The 23498-nt window shown below is 38.6% G+C and overlaps 1 protein-coding gene across 2 annotated transcripts in view; it reads right to left on the reverse strand.

The window, feature by feature from the left end:
- The window catches only part of LOC139697297 (progestin and adipoQ receptor family member 3), a 134039-nt gene extending 119235 nt beyond the window's left edge, over window positions 1–14804 (reverse strand). For both annotated transcript variants that reach the window (XM_071595958.1, XM_071595960.1), the window contains exon 1: window positions 14641–14804. The gene's annotated coding sequence lies outside the window, so the exon portion shown is untranslated. The remainder of the gene's footprint in view (window positions 1–14640) is intronic.
- Between the last annotated feature and the right edge of the window lie 8694 nt (window positions 14805–23498).

Here is a 23498-nt window from a genome sequence, read left to right on the forward strand (position 1 = left end):
CGAGAGGAAAACTCTATATTCTGAAATAAATCGAATATCTTTCGATAAAATTAAACAAATAAATGAAGCCTAAACTAAAAACATTTCACGAAATATGTGGATTTTATGTCTCACACAGGGAATGAAACAAAAGAAGTGGGAAAAAATTAAGATCGAGTAAGGGCAAAAAATGTTCAATCCTGGACTGATTTCGTTTCCACTCGGGCGGATCCCTCCACAGTGGAGGAAGTGAGAACAGTTCACGTTCGCATTGATAGACCTAGATTCTCGACAGCGATATTACGCTCTGCATAGCGGAGGTTAGACGCTACCCGCGGCGCACCTCCTCCTCGCTTTTCGAACCCCTTATCACGCATGCATAGGCTAAAGTAGAAAAACTAATAAAACTCTTTTCGTAATCAAATATCAGCTTCGAAAACTGGAGGGGGAAAGCATCAGCCGCAAATCGGTAGGTTTTGGGTGGTCCCCTTAACTTTTACGAACTTTCTTAAGCTAAAACAAGGATACAATTTTTCCCTCTACACTACCGATTTCTTCAGACTCTGTGACTTCTTGATCCTTTGTATATTACCCAAAGACCCTGTCTCTCTCTTACGGTTCCCTTTTATTCTAACTTCAAGAGTAAATTCATCTATAGTCAAATCTGAACTGGTTGAGGCTGAAAACCTCGGAAAACATTCAAAAATCAACCGACTAATTCGTTTTTCCACGATTAAGAAGTCCATTTGTTTAATCAAGTCTACGGCACTCCTCCCTTATCCATTGCTAGTTCCAGTTAACTTTTCCACCTCATACTACCATTTGTTTGCTTCATGCCAACTTTTTCTTCCTGTTGGGACTTTTAATTCCATTTCCCTCCTACTATGTCCAAAGAGACGAGCATGCATGAAACTGTGTGAATATAATAGAGACGAAAGAAGAATACAAGTTAAAGGGATTATGAGATAAGTTAGTTGGATAGAGGAAGTTTCCTACCATTATCTAATACTAGACATTTCCAACCAGAACCAATATTTAAAGAGAGCACCGATAACGTATAAGTATATATATTCAAATGATTTATGATATAATTTGTTTGAATTTTGTTATATTTGATGAATCATTCGTTATATCATCTACTAGGAAATATTTTATTTTAATCCACCCCCTAATTACCATCGTACACCGCATCTGATAAATAATTCAAGTGTCATGCGAAAATAGACTGTAAAAAGTTTGGATGTAATATCTTTTATTTCCCAGTGATCATACTTCGTATATAGTCGATTCATAACCCACGTACCTTTTTAACTGGTGAAAAAAAGTTGGACGGTTACTTTACCCATGAGAATGAGTTCACATTGGAATATTGTCCACATGGGTCAGCAGTTTGAGTCATTTCGCATTGCGGCAACTCGCGGACTGACGCAAGCAATTCTTTCGCATACCTTCCCAAGCGTAGGTTTCGTTGCTTTGCATGCCTATGGTCATTTTTTTCCGTAACTATTTTATTTCATCTCATAGAATATATTCAAATTCTCAAGGTAAATTTTTAAAAACTCGCATGATTGTCTCCTATGATATAGTTGAATCTTTTCCTAGAGAACTATCTATGGTGTAAAGTATGGGTCTTAGACTAACACCATCATTCACCGGTATTATCCTCCATTATCCCCTTACCTCTATCCACTTTTTTCCTTCTTCTTTGAATTTTTCCCTCCAAAGTCCTCGGACATTTTTTGTCTATCCGTCTTATTTTCTCCGTTCTTCACCTAAAGAGCTCTTGCTATCTTTCAAATCCCTCCTCTATGCAAATGAATTTTTCTCGTGCAGATGTTATCCAAATGTCGTTAATGTTGTACCCACCATTGCTGAAAATACCCAAGCCCATTAATTGTTCTCCCAGCTATAATTCATTCCTCCCACTACGAAGTCTGGAAAATCCTTCGAAGTTTTTGACAATTTTAATCTCCCATTTTCTTATATTAATATCTTCCTGCCATATCTCTGATACAGCTTTCACATTGCATTTGCTCTTTGCAGCTATCTACTCTCGTATTGCTTCTCGAAAAGTTCGAACTCTGCAAAGCTCTCATTAAGTAAGTCCTTGTATCCCTTGGATGAATGGGCAACAAAAGATACATTATTCGTACAGCCGACAGACTTCATTACCCCCACTCCTTATTTTATTCCCTCTTCCAGCACTTCCCTTGCCTCTATCGACATTTCTTTGCCACGTGAGTTACCCGTAAAAAATTGGCGATAACCGACAACTTTCCCAAACTCATGTCATAAAAAAAATATGATAAGAAAAAATTTAGGACTATTTCAATTAAATTTTTCTGAATGCAAAAAAATGAACTGAGGAAAGATAAAAATATAAAACTACAATTTTTTAATAAAATTTCAGAAACATCAGCTCGAGAGCGTTGGTGTGATTTTTTTAATACAATCATTTTCTTCTGTCTTACCCTTTTCTCAAATGCCGATAGCACCTATAAGGATTTATCATGCTCTTTATGTTTTATACAGTGTCCTCAAATCATGATAACTAAAAGATTAAATTTCACATCAATAACACAACAGCCTTGCCCCTCATCTTTCGAAGCTTGCGAATTTCCGTGAACGTGACAGAGCATGAAACAAGCGCGAACAGCATAAATTGCACTATTAAACGTCAGTCTCAGGAGAAAATGCTAAAAGCCGTGTCGGAAAGAGAACTCAGCCCTCGGATACTTGAATTTTGACGGCTGAGTGACGTTCGCAGTTAATTTCAGTCAATTTTCCATGTCGATGCATTACAGTAATTAATAGCAAAGGTTTCCCTCTTCTAATTACTCCCTTGCGCTTGGTTCGTGATTAAGTAGAATTCGTGCGAGTCTAAATTTATATTCCGGAACCAAAATTGCGAACTCTCCGTTATTTAGAATCGACACGTTTTAGACGTGAGCGCGTTAATTAAAAGTTTGTCATAATCAATGGTCGTAAATTATATCATTTCGGCAAGTATTAGTGCAGCTGTTGATAGAGTTAGCACCACTTATGAGAGAGCTTGGAATGAAATGGGCACGTCACAATTTTCGCTATTTTTCGTTAAAATTTGCCTAAGCGCGCCCATCCGATTAACGCAAAATCCAATTTTATATGATATTCTATACATTGCCTTCGGTTCATAGCATTAGAGAGTGGATGCATATGATGGGTGAAGGGAGCTCACTTCCCTCAACCCGCGAAGAAAGAAAGGGAAGAAATTTTACGTTACATTAATTGGGAATTTTTTTATTTTCTAAGAAAATATTAGTAGATTGACGAAATAATGCATTATCAACCACTGGTGCTATCTCAATAATTCATTCACTTTCCCTCAATTTCCGGCATGACTCCGTTTTTTTTTACTTTCAAGTAATTGATATGTTAATTGAGGATAGTTAATAAGGAGAATTAACTAAAAGTATTTCGCTAATAATATTTCGCATTGACCACATACGATATATCAGGTGTTACGCCGCAGGGTCACGCCCCCACCTCAAAAAAATCCTCCGCCTCTGGCATTCAGAAGGTATCGAATAAGAGTCCAAAAGGAGCAAATGAATTTAATGCAAATCATGGCATGATAAATGATCTTTCTCTGGAATATCGGCGTGGATTTAAAGAGAGCTAAAAGTCTGGCGCGCGTAGTGAAAAACTCACTGCTAGTGTAGGGGGGTAATAAAGAAAGTGTGAGGTGGTCGATTCGCCCATTAGGAGTGAGCCGAGGTCCGGGATGGATGGCCAGGGGGGAGAGTCGAAATGCCAACGCAAGTTTTCAAAACAAATGAAAAGTTCGCCTAAAGTAAACGAAAGAAAATGAGCCCACCAACTTGAGCACCCTGATTTTAATATAACCGGGATCCTGGTGAATTATCATCGGTATACTATATTTCTCGAACGTAACTCTTGGGTCGGAAGTTACATATATAGTATAGTATTTCTGTTTAAAATGTTTTCAAATCCTTATCTCCTTTACATACGGCTCAAAGTGTGGGTAATCGTTTAGAACTAAACTGTGGGAATCCATTCTAATGGGATTTACAAAAATTATATTAACTCTAGCATTCTGTAAATGAAATTAATTCATTGAAACTAGCTTCGCTCTACTGAGGCATCATCAGGTCGATATGACTTCAAGTAATTAAGCCACTTACTGCACGATGCTACTGTTTTGCGAAAACTAATTGCAATAAATTAACTTTATCTGTGGAATACTCAAGCCTATTTTTTTTAAAGATTCGGTAATTCATTATGCATGACGTGAATTTTGAGTAAACTTTATTTTTAGATTAATCCTTTACGAAATCACCACGATGAGTTGCTGACAATTTTGGTACTCACGCTTTTCCAACGAACAACAGACTCCAAAATCGTTGTGCCACTTAAAAGACTACACCCTCCAGATAACCCCATGATCAAACAACTTCCTTGAATTTACCAACCCCAGATTTAGACCTATAATCGTTATAATCCTTCGTTAATCCTTTTTGAAGAGGTGGGTACCACTTAGTGGCCCTGAATTCGTCTACACGGCGTGCGACGAGGCAAAAACTGAAGAAAAAAGTGTCATTTCCCAAATCGAACAGAAACAAGGACGACTTCCGACCAAATTTGAAGCCCACAGCTAACCCTCAGTAAGGAAATGATCACACCGTAACGAGGCCTTAAACCAGCCCCTCCTCCAGAACTATGGGTGACTAAAGCACACAGTGGGGAAAAATGATGGGCTTGGCTGATTAGATTATCTTCTCGAACGACAGAACCAGCGGCATGCTGGCAAAAAAATAAACAAACATTTTTTTAACCTTGAAAAAAATGGTCCGTAACACATAAGAGTTGTATCAACTCTCGGCGCAATGACGGGGAGGATCAATGTCAAGGATATATTTTCCATTATGAAAATAATTCTCTCAACATTTTTATCGCGCAAATAATTTGGCGGCATTTCTTCAAGCGTGACTTTTTAGAACCTTGGAATTAACATATTCCTCCTTTCCACTTTCATCTCTTAAATGAGCGATTCCAATGGAAAAACTAGGCAATACGACATTCTCCTGCTTCTTGATACCCGTAATTGATCGTACACTTGAATTTACCGCCGTACGCTCAAGTGTGGACTGGAACAAAAAGAAACGTTCTTTTCAGTTTGAAAACGTTCCACTGAGACTGCATTCCTGACATTACAGAAAAAGTACAATGTCGTGAACTAAAACAAATAATCTGATTTCGATTCCAATGAGATGACTCTCCGATTGACGCAACATTTTCGACTCGAATTGTGAACTAATAAATACCGTGTACCGAAAAAAAATTAAATGCTTCTTAAAAAATTAATTAGCATACATCCAAGGTTCCGCCTCTCCTCGTGTCGAATGATGAAAGCACTGTTTTCACACCCCGAAGTGTAGGCGTAATGAAGGAGCTTGTTTTTCCAACCCGTACCCATTGGACCGCGTCACAATAAATACAGAATACTAGAATTAGTCACGGATGAATACGTACCAGAGAAGGTGGCGCGCTCTCGTAATTGACCCTGACGGTATAAAGGAGCCACTTGCACTTCTGGATTTTCGTTGATTCGCCTTTCGACGATCATTTCTATTATTGTTTTTTGACAACTAGGGGACAAGCAACCGTCCCCGATTGCCCTTCTAATTCTTTCCCTCCAAGGCTTCCCCGCCCCACCGCGCCAACGAGAGAGCGCTCCCCCGAAGCGCAGAATTTTCCGCGGTGACCTCATTTAGCAGTAGAGTGAAACTTCGAAAAATACTTCACTATCCGCCCCCAATCGAAATTTAAAGAAAATGGAACGAGGCGAGGGGGAGCAAAAAAATGAGCGCGAACACTCCGCAACACACTGGGGTTTTCGAATATTTCGGGGCGCATGAGGTCGACGGAATGTAACTTTTGACTTCCGCGACGATTTCGCCGGATATTCGCCGCGCGCGGTACTAGCTTCTCCCCAACTTTTCAAATTCATACCCCCAACGCTTTAAACAAAATCTATTCCGCACCATATGCAGGAAAATCCCTCTCGCCACAAGATGACAAATAAATCCAACAAGACATTTGTACACATTCTATCAAGAAAAAGAAAAGTTTAAAACTCTTTGTTAAATAAAAAAAGCACTGATAAAGAAATAAGTTTTTCCGAAAACTTATTATACTCTCAATCGACTTCTGCATAATTTAACATTGTCATATTATCGTGATTGTACCAAATGACATCGACAAAAAACAATTTTTAACTCCTGCTATCAGAGAGAGACAAAATTAGACAAAAATTAAAAAAAGAGATATTTTACACAAAAAAGTTATGGTGGGTGCATCCAAATATTCATTGCTTCCACATTTTCATGCCACACATCCAAGTGACTGAATGCTTTTACCCTCTACTTTGAGGTACGAATTCATTACTTGTTTGCTGCCTGCTGCTTTGTGATTTCCGTTTCATTATCACGAATACGACCACCAACATTCTCAGCGAAACCTGCCCACGTCTCGGGGTCGTGACCGCCGTAATCTCTCCATAGAGTGGGTGTACATATATTCACCGTCGCCCGACAAAGCATTATACGAATGTTTTCCACGAAGCCAATGAGGAATATAAAGATTCCCTAGTAGCTAATCAAAAAGGGGTTCAATCGGTTGAAATGGCGTAGAAGTAAGGGGCAAAGGACCACGAGCTGAAGAAGTGTTTAATCTGTACAATGAATGAGATCATGGTAATTAGGTAGAGCTGTAGGAAAGGTGGACTCAATTTAACCGTGGCGTTTACTGATTGGCGAAAAACGATTGCCAGAAAATGTTCGTTTCTCTAACAGAGCAATTCGTTTTGCCTTATCTCGAATGAAAAATTAACGGTTTCTGCATTACAAGTTTCTTTTATGCTACACCTAGAAGTCAAAGAACCTTTTTTAAAAATGCTAGTGTCTTATGCAAATCTTTTTTCCTTAAACCACGCTTAAATTTTCAAGGTACTTCACTAGGTATACAACATTTCACGCTTAAGAACATGAAAAACATAACTTGGTACCTTTTTTTCTCTAGTATTGGAGAATGAAATATCAGGTCAACTGGGGTCTTCGGAAAACTGAAAAACCTTAAAAAGTTAAGGTGAATAATGAGAGAAGCTATTTTGGACATTTATGAGATGTAGTTACCAAAGGATCTCCAAGGTAAAATCGACAACAAAACCCTCGGACGTCATCATAATGGTACAAGTGTGCATGACTACGATAGATTATGATGATGAGAAAATGAAGGAGGTTCATCACGGTACCGATTGGATGCCCAGTTAATGCAACTAGTCCTACAACTGATTGCAGACAACAGAAAAAATACAAGAAATAAAGAAAGCAGGTGGCAGTCTAATTGACGAAAAATTTCATTAACATCAAGACGATACGAGTCCAAGTAGGACTGTATGCACTAGGGCAAAATAAGAGTAATATCACACGAGGAAAATTGAACCAATGGAAAAAATATGGATTTTTTTACAAACAGATTTTCAGAAGAAAGTGATAATTTTTTTAGTCAAAAATAAGAGAGCTGAAGAACGTAAAAATTTTTATATGCAATTGAAAAAGTAATTATGGATGCAAAAATAAAGAAATACGAACACAACGGAGACATAACTGGTAGCAGATGGAAGAGTCAAATGGAGAACGTTATCATATCGAACCTACAATTGACAACTCTTATTCATGATAAAAAAAACTCCAGCGGGAAACAAAATATTAGAAATATATATTTTTTCAGATAATTGATCAAAAACTTATTATGTATTTAAATGAACTGATGTGACGAGTCCCCACTTTTAGGTTCTGTCACTGGATAGCATATATCTAGTGCCTAAACGCACCACTTTCCTGTATTAGCTACGAAAAATGAACTGCAATATTAAACTTTCAACTCCCCCGAAATGAGAAAGATGCAGGATACCTTCCTCAAGGGCAGTAAAACAATACAGCGATGCCAAATATTGACCCTTTTCACCCGCAGTTAGAGACAAGAGAAAGGTCCCACTACGTTCACGCATGCCATTGAATTGCAATGATCTTCCGTAAGTACCAAGCATAATGCAATAAAGAAACAAAATAGAGAACAATTTTAACATTTCAAATGTTAAAACATCTATTCATTGGGTAATTAGGCAAGTCCAACAAAACCTGAAGGTGATGATAATATTTTATTTCCCTTTCAGGGCAAATCTGGTCAACCTTCATCTGAATGGCGCGAGCCGATAGCCTAGGCATAATATTTAAATTAAGGGCAACCTTGTGGTGGTAGGAAGCACCTAGAAGGAATTGGCTGAGGATCAATGTCTGAGGATCAATGTCGTAGTTAAATTAATTGAATGCTCCGAGGAAGCAGCCGCAAGGTTCGCATGCAAGGTAAAAAGCCACATTTTTGAATTACTGCAGGAAGAAGTGCATCTAATCCTGAAGGCTTTGAGAACGATCATTTCTCAGGGGTTAATGTTAAACGAATCGAACTTCCTAATGATTATAGTTCCGCATTGATTTGCTTAATTCACGTTTCTCTCTTTTAAGCCAAAGCTGTGGAATAGTCTGAAATGCTGTTTTAATGGAAGCGCGAAAGTGTGCTCCATGTCAATTAAGAAAATCTCGTAGTAGAATGAAATGATCCTGAAATAATTATCAAACTATAACTGACTATATTATGGGAGTGAGCATACTATAATTAAAACAAGTATTTGACGTTTCCTACAATAAATAATATTTATCAGTCGCATCTGCTTTGTATCATCATCGTAACTTTTGACTCATATAACAGTTACTCTGCGAATAAGATCTTAAATCCATGCTTGTCTCTGTTTTGGAGCTTGACTCTGAAGCTTATTTAATGAAAAAATCGAGAAGTAACAAAATTTTAAAATATCGCAATCATTTCCACCGACAATTTTTCTCATTGAATTTTGAACAAATTTAAAACTTGGTTTTCTGAACTGTCAACCTTTACTTTCCACTCTCTACTCAAAAAGGAAGTATTTACACATATTCTTAACTACAAATGTTCAATTATGAAAGCCATCACGCAGGAAGATCGAACAACGCCTTAACTCCGTCACGGGCATCAATCACACGATCATAGCCCCAGTGTCCATTGGATGCAGTGAACTTCCAGTTCCAGAAAAAGCGTCGCGGTCCACCACACCATTCTCCACGAAAAGTAACGGCAACACATTTCTTTTTGTCTGCCGCTAGCACTTTACACAAAAAGTTCTGGCGAGCGCATCCAAAAATTCATTGCTTCCAAATTTTCATGTCACACATCCAAATGGATCATTAACTGAAGGCCTTTGCCCTCTACTTTGACGTATTAATTCATTACTTGTTTGCTGCCGGCTGCTTTGTGATTTCCGTTTCATTATCAGGAGGAATACGACCACCAATATACTCAGCGAAACTAACCCACGTATCGGGCACGTGACCGTCGTAATGTCTCCATACAGTGAGTGTACATAATTTCACCGTCTCCCGACAAAGCATTGAACGAATGTTTTCCACGTAGCCAATAAGGAATTGAAAAATTCCCATGTAGCGAATCGGTTGAAATGCCGTAGAAGAAAGGGGCAGAGGACCATAAGCTGAAATGTTTATTCTTTAAAATGGATGAGATCATGGTAATTAGGTAGGGCTGTAGGGAAGGTGGACAAGGTTTAACCGTGGCGTTTGTCGGACAGGTCACCTGAGACAGCCTGTGATTCGGAATGCTCGGGCCACTGATGTGGTAAGCCTCAAGCCAACGCACTGATCCATGAGTCGGATCGAATGCCGCAGAAACCATTACTCAAACCGTACGGAATGTAGCTAGGCAACCTTCTTGTAACGCCCAAGTTGTATGAACTTAAAAAGGAATAATTTTACTAGGGGCATCAAATGAAAATAAAAGTACATGCGAAGTGGATTCTGGAGGATTTAACGATTAAATCTTTCAAATTAGAACGCATAACTGGAAAATACATTTTCTTTGCGATGAATACAAGAGAAAAGTACAGCTAAACACAGGTGTAGAGTGATATTTCCGTAGTTTCACAAGATAATTACATACTGCCACTGATCCCATTTTATGTACCTGATGATTGCATGAAGATGAACTCAAAACCATCCCGGGAGAGACGCTCTTCTCGTCTAAAAGCATCTGCCGTTGTGGAAGCTTCCTTTCACCACCTGTCCATCCTTCCTTCGGGGTTTTCGGTAGACGAGAGATCGAATTCCGCCTCGAGAAAATGTACAACGGTAAATTTTTTTCATTGTATTCGAATCATTTCATGCCATGGGGAGCTTTCAGATAATCGACCGTTCCATCAAAAAGTAAATTGAAAGCATTACTGTTTCTCCCAAGCAATACAGGAGGAGAGCGGAGGGATGATTAGCGTACTGTACTATCCGCATTTCGAATGGTTTGGCGTCAAATATTCGCACTTTGAGCGCTATACTCCCCGTATCACTATTATTTCCTCGCGCACTCTGTCGGTAAAAGTAAAAAAGACCCGAGAAAAATTTTAATGACAATTTGTTTTAAGTCCGCCGACTCGGGGAACTTCTTTATTACTCTAATTTTTAAGGCATTAAATCGTGAATTATTATTCTACCTTCCGCAATTAATGCCTTTACATGAATGATATGAGATTATATTAAATTTCATTGCCTCAACTGATAATTTTTAAAACATGCAGTTTCATTCCTCAATTTACGGCAATTTCCAGCCTTCACGAAGACTGACTCAATTGAATGAAACTAATGCTGCAAGAAAAAAGAGGAGACCCCTATCGTATAAAAATTGTAAACAATACACCATTCGTGCAAATTAGGTAAAAATAGGAATTTCCGTCAACCATTCGCGTGATCATGAGAATTTGCCTGCAGGTGACTTTAAATCCTTGGAACTAAATAATCCTACGACTTATTAACCATGAGATAGATGATTTGTAAGCGGGAATCCCAAAAGCATAAACCTTTGACTAAAGCCGAGAGGAAAATTCCGCACGGATTTTCACTTCACACGAAACATTAAGTTCTCTCTCGTCGGCGTGCAGAGGCATTCCCATTCTTCCATCGAAACCTCACGAATGGCGAAAGTGTTGACTGTAATAAGGCGGAGAAAAGGCATGATTGAGAACGCCTTTCATTCTTCTCACTTCGGGCTTGGGGCGATTTTTTTTCACTCCATCCGTAGCCGCATGAGAATTTCGCCCGTTCCGGCTCCAGCAAGACGAAACGCGTGGTCCCGTTCTGTGGGACGCCGAGTGTAGAGAAACTGGCGGGACTTAAGATACCTGGAAATGACTTTTGAGTATTGCGAACGTTGAACTTCCTGGGGGAATTGGCGTTTTTGGCTAGCCTTGATACAAAGTTATATGGTTTGAATTAACGATGCAAAATACCTATTTAAAATACTATATGCCTCAATATAGAAAAAAATCTTGGGGATTACCAATAAAATCATTAAACCCATTCTCTAGTCATCCTTTCCCCGCCACTTTGGAATGTGAACTGTTATTCAAAGATGTTGCTTAAAAAATGCAAATTTTATCTTTTAATTTTGACGAGGGGAATAATCATTGAACGGCCACATCAAAAGAGAATTTAAAAATTTAAGTACGCTTCTAGGTTATAAATATCAAATCCATCCAAGCTTTTTTCTAGGGGGTCTGAATACAATTGTTTAAGTAATGAGCGTCAACCTATTCTGTTAACAGCGGGTAAAGGGGTAATGAAAATTTTGTTGTTGATGCAATACGAATTTATTCCAGGTAAAACCCCTTATCGAGCTATTGAAAGATCAATAGATATGCCTTCGAGAGAAGGCAACAATAAAATCGAAATGTTACAGCACATTTTCCCAAATTACGATACTTTATCTAACTAAAACGAACGTATTTGACTCGGGTATCTCCTCATCTGCACGATTCAATGCAAGATTGAAATTATTAAATAAATTTAGATCCGCATGTTTCAGCACCGAGGTCTCGCAAATTATTCGTACTCCTACATACATTGGTCGCTTGGATCATGCATATAAAATTCGGGAAATAGATGCCAGAACTAGCCGACTCAAGGACTCCTTCTTCCCACGGACAATACGGGATAGCAACTGCAGGGTTATAGATAGCAAAAATTCCACTTGCCACCCTCAGCGTCTAAAAAATAATTAGTTGTATTTAAATGCATGCTCTTCCACTAACCTTATGTGTTTTGTTATATTAACACATTCTTCCCGAATGACCTCATTCATGTTCTGTTCATCTGTTTTTAAGTTTCCCTTTCAATCCCTCGTCCCTCTCCGCGGGGGGAAATTCCTGCTACCTGCTACGTTGGGTCGCATTCCCTGCCTTTTAAAGACTCTTTGGGGGCAGAGTGTTTCGTGGTGCTTTTTCATGTGGTGTTTCAATTTCTTGCTTGTTGTGTCCTGGCTTTCGTGTTGTAGGATGGCTTTCGTGCCGCATCATGGGGTGCAGTTTTTTAGTTGTTTTGCGGTATATGTGTTTGCATGAGTATTGGATGAAGGGATTTTTGCATGAGTGTGTGCGCTGCTGTGGGTGTAATTTTCCGTGTTGTTTTTTTTTGCATGTGGTATTTTTCTTTTTTACGGTTGGTGACCTAACACCCCCCGCCACACGCCCTTGCGGCGGCTTGCGGGGTATTATGTAGATGTAGATGTAGATGTATCAAACTCCAATACAATGGCCTTTGCCTTAAAATACGTATGATTACTACCAATTAGATATCAAGAAGTGACAGCTTCTTAAATTGCTCTTACTCATGATTCGATATATGAATTTCCGCCCCACAACTATTTTTCGCCCGTCTTTTTAAGAAAAACTTCGAGTTCCTCGTAAATAAACAGATAAAGTATGGTATCATATGTGCAGATAGCGTAAATATTGAACATATTCAAATTGTAAATGACACATATTGAAGGCACGGAAAACGAGAAGGGCCATACTAAAAAAACGACGTGAAAATGATATCCTTAATTCTAATCATTAAAGTATTTTACGACCTGAAGAGTGCTTATAATCCGCCATCATTGTAAGTTCAAAACATCAAATAATTACAATGCCTTCGGCACTATTAATTAAAAATCTACTTGATGGTAAAGATGAAGACGTGTTTTTTAAAACATGCGACTCTTATTTCTGGTTTTAATGAATAAAAAGTCTATGGTTTAGGTACCCCGTAATCATAAATTTTAACATTTCACTTAAATATCAGAACCAGCTATCACACCGTGGTAGATGAGTTTGAAAAACTAAAAGCAGAGTCTTCTGAAAAGAAAAATTAGGATTGAGCTTTGACGCCAAAGTCAAAAAATGTATCATGTTAACGCGACCTGCTTACTTTCTCCTTTTGTTGAATGGGTAAAAAACGAAAACACATGAAACTAGGGCGGCGAAACAAAAACCCAGGGAGAGTAGAAGTTCTTGGGGCTCCCTTTACAAGCCGTTACCATGGAAAAGACAATGTTGAAATAGCAACTTTTCCTAAGGGTTGGATGGGGGAATTCCATGAAATTGCGCCGAAGACAGAACTACGCCGCTAATTATCAACCGTTTTTTTAGGCACTGGACCGTCTAGGCATCTTATTTCTTTCGTGATAGCAATAAAAGAATTTGCCAGGTAGCTGTGGGAAACGCTATTTTTATCGGAAGATAAACTCACCGCTATACGGCGACTCAAATGTACCATATCAATTGGGACGCAAAAATTATAATGGCTTGAAAAGACAGGTTGAGTCGTTAAACGTTAATCATTTCGATGATTCTAAATACTCAGTTCTCAGCAGATCATGGATTAATTTTGTTTCACAAAGTGAAATTAGGTTTTGACTGAGAGGGGAAATTCTTTACCGGTTACAAACTTTCAAAAGTGAACTAGAATCGAAAAGTTTCAGGTTGTTTTGAAAAGGTCCAGTGGAGGGATACTGATGGCAACCGTGGAATACCCAACTAACAAAACGAACGGTATGCAACAGTTATCACGGAATAAAACTCCAACAACTTGCGACTGTATTTACTCAAAAAAATCCGGTTTAGATAGCGACAACCTTATTCGAAAATTTCAAAGACAAGCCTGACAACCCGTTCTTCTTAGCCAAAACGTAAACCGGAGGAGAACCAGAAAGAATTACATTAATGGAAAGAAAAATGTGGAGGAAGTATCAAGGATTACGGGAATAAAAATGAAACTCTGTACACAAAATTAAGGCCCCGAAACTTCTGAGAATCATGGCCTCCTAACGTAGTAAATATTGACACAAGGCTATATTACGGAAATCAACTGCTATTCTAGTCTTTTCGACAACATGAATAGATTCTCATTCCCGATTGGGCTATGAAGACGAAAGTGTTTGAATCCCAACGAGTTTTCTCCGATAGTGTACAAGACATTCGTCATAGGAGACTGTGAAACATCTTCTGCCGTCTGCGAAAGGTTCACTTTAGTCCACAAGACTCGAGGGTAGGGATCTCCTGCGGCGGCCCAAATTGACTTTTGAAAGTGCCCTACACGAAAGAGTTACGGGCGACGCAGGTACCAGAGGAGCGCGCACACATCCGCGTGCCTCCGTCGGCGTGGGCATCCGCGCCATTCAATCACTCACCTCCCAAAACCTCCGAACTCTTACTCCGGGCGGAAGGGGTGCGGGGGCGCACCGGCGGGATTGCAAGAGATCTTCGGCGGAAGAATTCGCGGGACTCTTCGTCGTCGGACGGAGTGGGGAGCAGATCACCCTAACTCTCCCGACGGCAACAGGCACGAGTCAGAGACAAGCCGAGACTGACTGGACGAGCGCCGCTGGCTCGCGAAGAGGGCTCGGGAGCTGCTATCCTCCCCCAACCCACCCCTCCGCCCCTCTTCGGCTTTGGGCTTGGACGAGGACGCTGGAGAGGGGAGGGAGGAATGGGGGCGGGGAACCTCCTGGGTTCCCCCCTCTGCCCCAAGGAGCTCCGCGTTAACCCACCGTGGCGTCGGTACCTTCGAAGCCTTCGAGATTGAGGACCGCGCCACCCATCCCAGTCTCTCTCCCTGACCGACCGGAAGAAGCTCTAGCCGTCCGAGGCGCTTCCGGGCATCGGTGGACGATATGTGGATGGAGAATCATCGGATGAAAGTCGTTTGAGCACGGCCGCCCGCCCGCGAGGAAATCGAGAAGCGAGTGCAAGGCTAGTGCAATCGCAAGGGCAAGAAGAAACGGTAAGGTCGCGTAAGAAAGCGTTCGTTCGATTGAAGGAAAACCGCAAGTTACTAGATCCGATTATTTGCATCTAATTATTGGTGCGCGGTGAAGTCATAGTGCCTCGACGACTTGAAATATCTGAATACCGGAAAGAGCTGGCTGTTAGGCTCCCAGCAAGTTTTCAGCAGACTACATGTCAGTGCTTATGGCTAATCATGACCTAAAAAGCAAATTTATCAAAGTGATTAAAGGTAAATTGAGTTAATAACCCACTTTTCCAGTAAATTCCTTTCAATTTTTTTACTTGAACTAGCAGCGTCAATTAAATACCAGTTTTGCCTTCAGTAATGCAAGTCATGGACAATTAAGGAATTAAACTCAGGGGTCATGTGCAAGGGTGCATTTTAATTACATTTCCTTGATGCTGTTGGTTCCAGTGGCACGTTCACTCCTGAGAAACCAAAGAGGCATTGCTTTTCATCAGATTTCCATTAGGCTGGGCCATTCGAGTTAATACAGCACCAACACGTGAATCCTTTGGCTTGGCATGCAGGTATATTAACCACCAGATTCACTGATCAGCTATTAAACCATCATAATTTTATTCTGATTCAAAATATTCGTAAACACACTTCGTGAAACTTAATAATAATTCTAAGGCATTTTAATCCTCTTCATGCAGGCGAAATATTTTTAATTTATTTGTATTCTAATTGTTTGCAAACCTCTAGAGGGCTTGTAAAATTTTAGAAAATTTTCAGGAACTGGCTCTAATTAGTTTAAATATTAGCAACTCTTAAATATTCTTTTGAAAACGCTGCACTTGAACTAATTTTCTAAGCCTTTTTTTAAATTACGGTAACTCTCATGCAGTACGGACATTGGCGGTTCATTAGTATGTTTTGTTATGACAAAGTTCATCTTTTGTGCCCTGTGAAATGTGAAAAATATTATAATTTATCATGGCATTGATGGAATCATCACAATGTACATTCTAAAGTTAGTAACATGCTAACGTCGGGCACAAGTTTTCGCTGTTTAGGCCTTATTCACAAAATACTGCTAGCGTATGGGTCTTCATAAAATTGGATTGGTTGTCATAATACACGATCGCGTGCAGCTTAGAGGAGCTTAATTTGAAAAACGTTGTTATGATTAGCTAATTTGCGTACACAAATTATTAGAGCACCTGGGTTGGGAATCACTCACGGAGGGAAGGTTAAATTACAAATTTATTGATTTTTTATTTTATTTACATCGTACCCTGCAAGCCAGGGGTGTGTGGCAGGGTGATTACACACCATACTATTTTGACCCAAAATACTTCTCCCTCCTAGCGCGGTTGGACAACGTAATTCTGATCCCTTATCGTTCGTGAGAAAAGTGACATCGTAAATGTATCAGTTCTACGCTTAGTTTCTCTATTTTTATTGATATGACCTCTTTTACCATAGTACGATACCTGTAGGGCTATGATACATTTTCAATATCATCGATAAAGAGACATTCTTGCAATTCATGCAAAAATTTTAATCCGTAATTTAGCCTTCGCTCCGTGAGTGATTCCCAACCTAGATCCTTTAATAATTTTGATACGCTACCCAGTTTGTCATAACAACGTTTTACAAATTTAGCTCATCTACGCTGAACACGATCCAACTCGGCAATCATTCCAACTTCATGAAGACTACCTATACTAGCAGCATAGAAAAATATAGATTGGCAGATTGTTATCGTTAAACCCTTCAAGACGTACCGTATATCCCGATCCTTTAGACGCACTGATGTTTCAGGTCAAAATTACGAAAAATACTTGGATCAAACATAAAAGGATTTAAGTATCATAATATTAACAATTTATAGGATGAAAATGGAATTGTTACATTAAAAAATTAGCTACTATATCAACATTTATTCATCTCTGCTGTTGAAATAAATTCATCTCTGCTGTGGCCGGCGGGGTAACGTCCTCGTCTGCCAGCCCAGAGGTTGTGGGTTCGATTCCCGCTTAGGTGGTTTCTCCTTCACCTAGGGTTTGGGTGTATGTAATTGTCAAATTGTTATATGAATGTTCAAAGTCCGAAAAGGTCAAATTGCTGTTTCCGGACTAATACAAAATAAATAAAATCATAAGCATAGTTATTTTCAATGGAGTTGTCACTTTTCTCATTCGCAATCACTACCATTAAGCGCATTGCTAATTCCACATTTTTTAAAGACTTTATGATAGTCTCAATTCACTTCTTCAAGGTACCTCAATTTTTGTGTTCTCTCTTTAGATTCCATGAGGTTATTCTAATTCGAACTTTTTATGAATCAATTAGAGTCCTTGAATAAAAGCACATATAGTATGCGCTAAATAGAGAGGAACGTATTATGCATTGAACTGCACCCATACTACTAAAGTTGAGTGTCTACTGACTCCGAGGTTATCGCAAGAGGTGAAATGAATTAGCACAGGGGCGACATCCCCGTTAGCTCAATGGGTATACGTTTCGCAGCGGCACCACATATGAGATGAAGCATTGTGCACCATCTGCTATTTAGTTGAGAATTTTTGTAGAAAGTAGTCATTAAAATATTAAAACTCTATTGCATACTACTGGCTAAAAAATCTTCTAAGCGAAAATTGCACTAAAGACAACCATTTTCTATGCCTGGTGCGGGAAAAAATACTCAGTAGTAGGCATTTTTCTCGACGAATCAGCTATTTCCTTCTAAGACGAAGTATACCCTCGATCCACAAGACGCAGGGTGATGTTCAAGGACTTTTGGAGTAAAAAAGTGCATCTTATGAGCCGAGAAACGCGGCAATAACAAATAAAATATGTTCAGATTTTTTTACAAAGTATCCAGCAAGCCACCGCTAGGGTACGCGGCAGGGGGTGATTACACACAAGACTACTTTTGACTTCAATACATTTCCCACCTAGCGGACAATGGATATTATTCTACTCCCTTCTCGTTCGTTGGAAAAATGACACCTAAAATCTATGTTCAACACTTAATCTTTCTCATTCCATTTACATGCTATCTCCTACAATAATGCGATATGGCTAATAAAAATTTTCAGCATCATTGGTAAAGACACATCCTTCCAATTTATGCATGAGATTTAATCTACATATTAACCTTTGCTCCGTTAGTGATTCCCAAACTGGTTCCTTTAATAATTTTCATATGCTACACAAGGTTGTTTTACAAATATGGCTCCTCCACGCTGCACACAATCAAATGCAGCAATCAATCTAACTTCATGAGGATCCCATATAATAGGAGCATATTCTAAATGGAGCTGAACAAGCAAAATATAACATTTCTCTGAACCAACAAAAGGGAGCTAGATGGCATAAAAATATTTTTTTGCATTAAAAAATAAGTTAATAGCATCAGTCAATGATACAATTAATAATTGATCTGTAAATCATTTTATGCTGCTTCATCAATGAAACTCAACAAAAATGTGTCTAAAATGATTAATTTATCTCAATCAAAACCATAAACCTTTCAAAAATAAAAGATAAATGTTGAAAATTTCAAATAAGAAAATACACAGAACACTACTGAAAAGTCTCCCATTATTCATTTAAGATTATCCATTATTTTCTAGTATCTAGCATTAATTTTTAGCTGGTGAATGCAATGATTCCTTGGAAGATTTCCATTTCTCTTTATAAGATGCTGGATCAATGGTAAAATTTATGCCCCTCTCACAGAGATGGCTCATATCTATCTTGATTCCATATGCAGGTATTAAAATTTGGAATGTATTAAGATAATTACTGCTACTTCTTTTAGCAAAAACTCATTATGATTCTTCTCAAAAATCCTAATAATAGAAATATTGCTTAAATGACTGACCACTCCATTGACTACAATAGGACCTTGACTAGTTCATACATTTTAAAATAGAATATTGATGCTAACAGTTGCACACATACGAAGTACTAAGTTGGATTATAATTTCTACAAATGCCAATTAGTCTCATTTTGTGCCTTCCTGGTGAATTGCTATGGAAAAGGCTGCTTGGGTCTTCCACCACCAGGTCAGTTCCTCCATTGATGATGCCAATGTTTCAGAAAACGAGTTGTTTTTCATCCTCAGGGCTGATGATGTCGAGACTGTTTAATGGCTGGTTTATACACAGATGGGCATGCCCTCAGGTGCCCTCTGATCGTGCGACAGCAGCCATGGGAGAGTTACAACACAACAAAGACAGGGAAAGGCAAAGAAAGTAGTTCAGCAAACTACAATCGGACAGAAGACTATTCTCAGAATATCTATTAAGGATAACGCCTGATTCCATAGATGCAGCAGCCAAGACGTCAAGGCAAACTGTTGATTTAAAGTGTCAAATGAAAGTTATCCAGCAACATAAAGGTGGAAGTAAATTAGATAGTACACAACTTATTCCATCAGATAAATGATACTAAAGGACAAAGATGGAATTATGGACTCTGTGAAAGGTTCTGAAGACAATTTTAACCAACAACAAAAGGGACACATCCATGATATGGATAAATTATGAAAATGGAACCATTAATTTCCCGTGAACGGAACTATCCATATAATTTAATACAAAAAAATACATCCATGAGCCCTCACAATAGCAAGTGAAGGCTAGAAGTATGTTTCAGAGTTTAACATTGCACATATTCACAAGATTTTCAGGCCAGGTTACACCAGGTGGTATTGGAGTTTTTAAAAAATGGTGCCCGAAAATTCATTGATCCTCTCCACTCTTTTAATCAAAGAAGAAAGTTATATACTGGAACAAATATTCAATGTAGATGCAACCAGTTTGCTATGGAAACAATGCCTAATTGCACATACACACACCAAGAAGCAAAAAGGATGCCAGAATAGAAAGCTTTTAAGAATCAGTTTACTTGGTAGCTTGGTGGGCATGCCATGGGTTTTGAGCAAGCAGATGCCTTTTGTTCATTTATCATGCAGAAAACTCTCATGCATTTAAGCCAATTCCAGTTATTACCATTCAACCATCAAGCTTATATGACTTGACAACTGGTTTATAAAGTACTTCCCTCCCCAGGCTAGGAAGTCCTTTCAAGATTTTAATGGTTATGGACGATACTCCTCAACTAGACAATCTTCATCATGATGCTCAAGTGGTGCTTACGCCACCAAACACAATCATTCTCATTCAACACATGGATCAGGGCCCTTTTCCAGCATTCACGACTCACTACCTTACTAGTATAATGACATTCACACAAGTCATCAAAGTGATAGAATCTAATTCCGATAGATCTTCGCAAAAAATTTTTCAAGTAGGGCAACATTCTACCCTGTAACAAGAATATTTATACCTCATAGAACTGTGTAACAAAGATTTTTCCATTGGGAAATAGGAAAATGTATCTCAAATATTGACCAAGCGACACATTTGAAGGATCTAAAAAAGGAGAGCAGCTGCAAGTTATTACAGAAGATATTGTTAAATTTGCAAAAAAATCTTAAACAGAAGATGCAAGACAATGTGAGACAAAAGAACTTTCAGATGAAGAGTGAATTGAATTAAAAGCACGGTATGTGGAAGAAAAAATGGTGAAAGAGGAATATGAGAAAGAAGAAGAGCCAGAATAGAAATTCACTGCAAAGGGTTTATCGCATTTTTATTCCCAACTGAATAAAGCAAGCTCTCACCAGTTCCAAAGAGTGGGCCCTTGTGTCAAACAATTTGCACAGGCTGACTGCATCACTGCAGATTCTGTGATTGTTACCATGAGATATGGGAAGAGTAAAAGAACCAAACTGCTCAAACAAAACTTAATAAGTTTCTCATCAAGAAAACATCTACTACCATAATCAAAGAACATGTTCTTAATAATCCACAACCCAGCACAAGCAAAGAATAAAGCTTAACATTTTAAGTTTCAACTGTGCTCATTTTTAACCTGATTTTATTTGGTGTTTTTGTGCTTCAAATACAACATCTACAGTATTATTTTTCCCATTATGAACACAATGACTTTGGAATGGAATGTTGCATTTTAATAAAGGGTATGAATATCATAATAAACCAATTAAAAATGTTTATGATTTTTTAAAAATTTAGCATCATAGAAGAAGAGAGGGGGGGAGATAATCAAAGAAACTAAAGGTAAGTACAATATTAATAAGAGAAAGATAACATGACCATAATTCAAATGAAAAGTAAAAGATGATAAGCATTCAAAAGCATTAAATAATAAATTATGGGTGATATAAGACAAGATTGACTAACAACCTGCCAAGATGGAAGTCTGCTATAGTTGACTACCAAGCGCATAAGGCAAGGTTCCCCGGAAAAAACTTAGCTCAGAGGTAAATTCTGAATAAGACAGATTTAGACTAGTCACATTCCATAATTGAATGCACATAGGAGATATTTGGCCACAAATAGCGATTTAAACTGGGGCTCTGAATACCAAATCTCACCAACACCTGGTATGAAAATTACATTGCTATTACAATTAGCATGGCTTGTGCAATTACCAAGGATATAAGGAAGTCAGCTTGTCAGGGCGTCTGTGAAAGAGCAATACCCCATCTTGGTATGTGGAAGTCCAAAAAGCATATGGAACCCTGAAATAGACACTTCTACAAGAATCAGCAAATATAGTCATTGATTTAAGATGAGAAATCCACTAAAAAATTTATATAACTACTACTGGTCTAGAAACTAAGGCTTCACAAAGGAATTGAGGCTTGCTACCCAACACATGTCAATCAATACAAGGACCCCTATATAAAAGGTGTAAATTTTAGCATTTGCATACTGAATCAGGGTAATTGAAACAATGAAATTACAAGGTTTGTACAAAACGTTTGTATAGCGATTTTTCCCTTATGTTGCAAAGTGTTCACACTGTGCAGGCTTGGTGGTGAGGGGTTCTGACCTTCAGCACCCACCAATCACCTGTAAGCATTCGTTCATGCTAGATCATGTTTTCAGTTGACCCCTGTCAAGTGGCTTGGCGCAAGCACAAAATGCAGCGAACCATTGAACAGCAGTATGCAATCAATTTCTGTATTGGACTGGGGAAATCGGGTGGGGAAACATTGGGCATGATTTGCCAAGTGTTCAAGGATGAAAGTATCCCACAGACTGGAGATTTTAAGTGATACAAGTTCTTCAAAGATGACCGAGAGCATTTGGAGGACAAGCCCTCTGCTGCATGGCCGACGATGTCAACAACCAACGACAACATATAACATGCCCATGAAGTACTGAATTTAGACCATTGGTTACCTGTGCACATTCTTGCAGATCGTATTGGGATAGATAAGATGACTGTGCCCACCATTATCACTGAAAATTTGGCCATGCGAAAGATCTATGCTAACTTGACCTGAAGATCCTGATGGATGACCACAAGCTGAGTGGAGTATCTGCTTGCTAAGATCTTCCACAACAGCATCACGATGATTCTCTAACCTCTTACAATCCCGATTTGGCACCAGCAGACTATTTCCTATTCCCAAAAGTGATTTCCTCCCTCAAAGGACACGACCATGGGACCCTAAGTACCTTCAAAGAAGCTAGCAAACATAACCTTAAGGACCTTCCATTACCCACCTACTAGGGAGCCTTCCAAGGCATGGGAAAGCCACTGGCAAGTGTGTTGACACTTTAAGGGAAGTACTTAGAAGAATCATGAGGCATTGTAGCAATATCTGAAATAAATCTATTTTTCTGCAACTTTTCCCAGCACCTTTTATACAAATCTTGAATATTGTTTTCAAGAATCTCATCTGTAAGCATATAACACATCATTGTGCAGAAACTATAATTTTTGTAAAAAAAATCACTCTGTCACCAATAAATACTACTAATACTAAAAAAACAACACCCTTGGCAAAAAGAATATCCATCTAAATGATCAAAATCTTACCAGTTCTACGAGAGCTCCTCATCATTCTGCTATCTAAGCTTACAATAAACCTCAAAAACCAATCATTTCCCCAACTACTTTTTAAAGGAATGTGTGAACTGTTAAAAAGGAAGTTGTATTACAATAAGCATAAGTTCTTTTGTGGCAAACTCAAAATGCAAATCGTATTTCAAAGCTATCAGTATCTGTAATATTGTTATTATCTCCTAGTACCGGCGTTTATTTTCCCATTTCCTTGGCATCTATGAAAATAGTTAGACAATGGCAAGTTCTATGTATTTTGACCATTTGGAACAATAAAGCACATTCAAAATCATCATTAAATTAGGAATCAGTACTCAAAAATGATAAACAATAAAATGTCATGGTACTTTTCTTTTAAT

Source organism: Hetaerina americana, unplaced genomic scaffold, assembly GCF_022747635.1.
Source record: "Hetaerina americana unplaced genomic scaffold, ioHetAmer1.1.p SCAF_72, whole genome shotgun sequence".
NCBI lineage: Eukaryota > Metazoa > Arthropoda > Insecta > Odonata > Calopterygidae > Hetaerina > Hetaerina americana.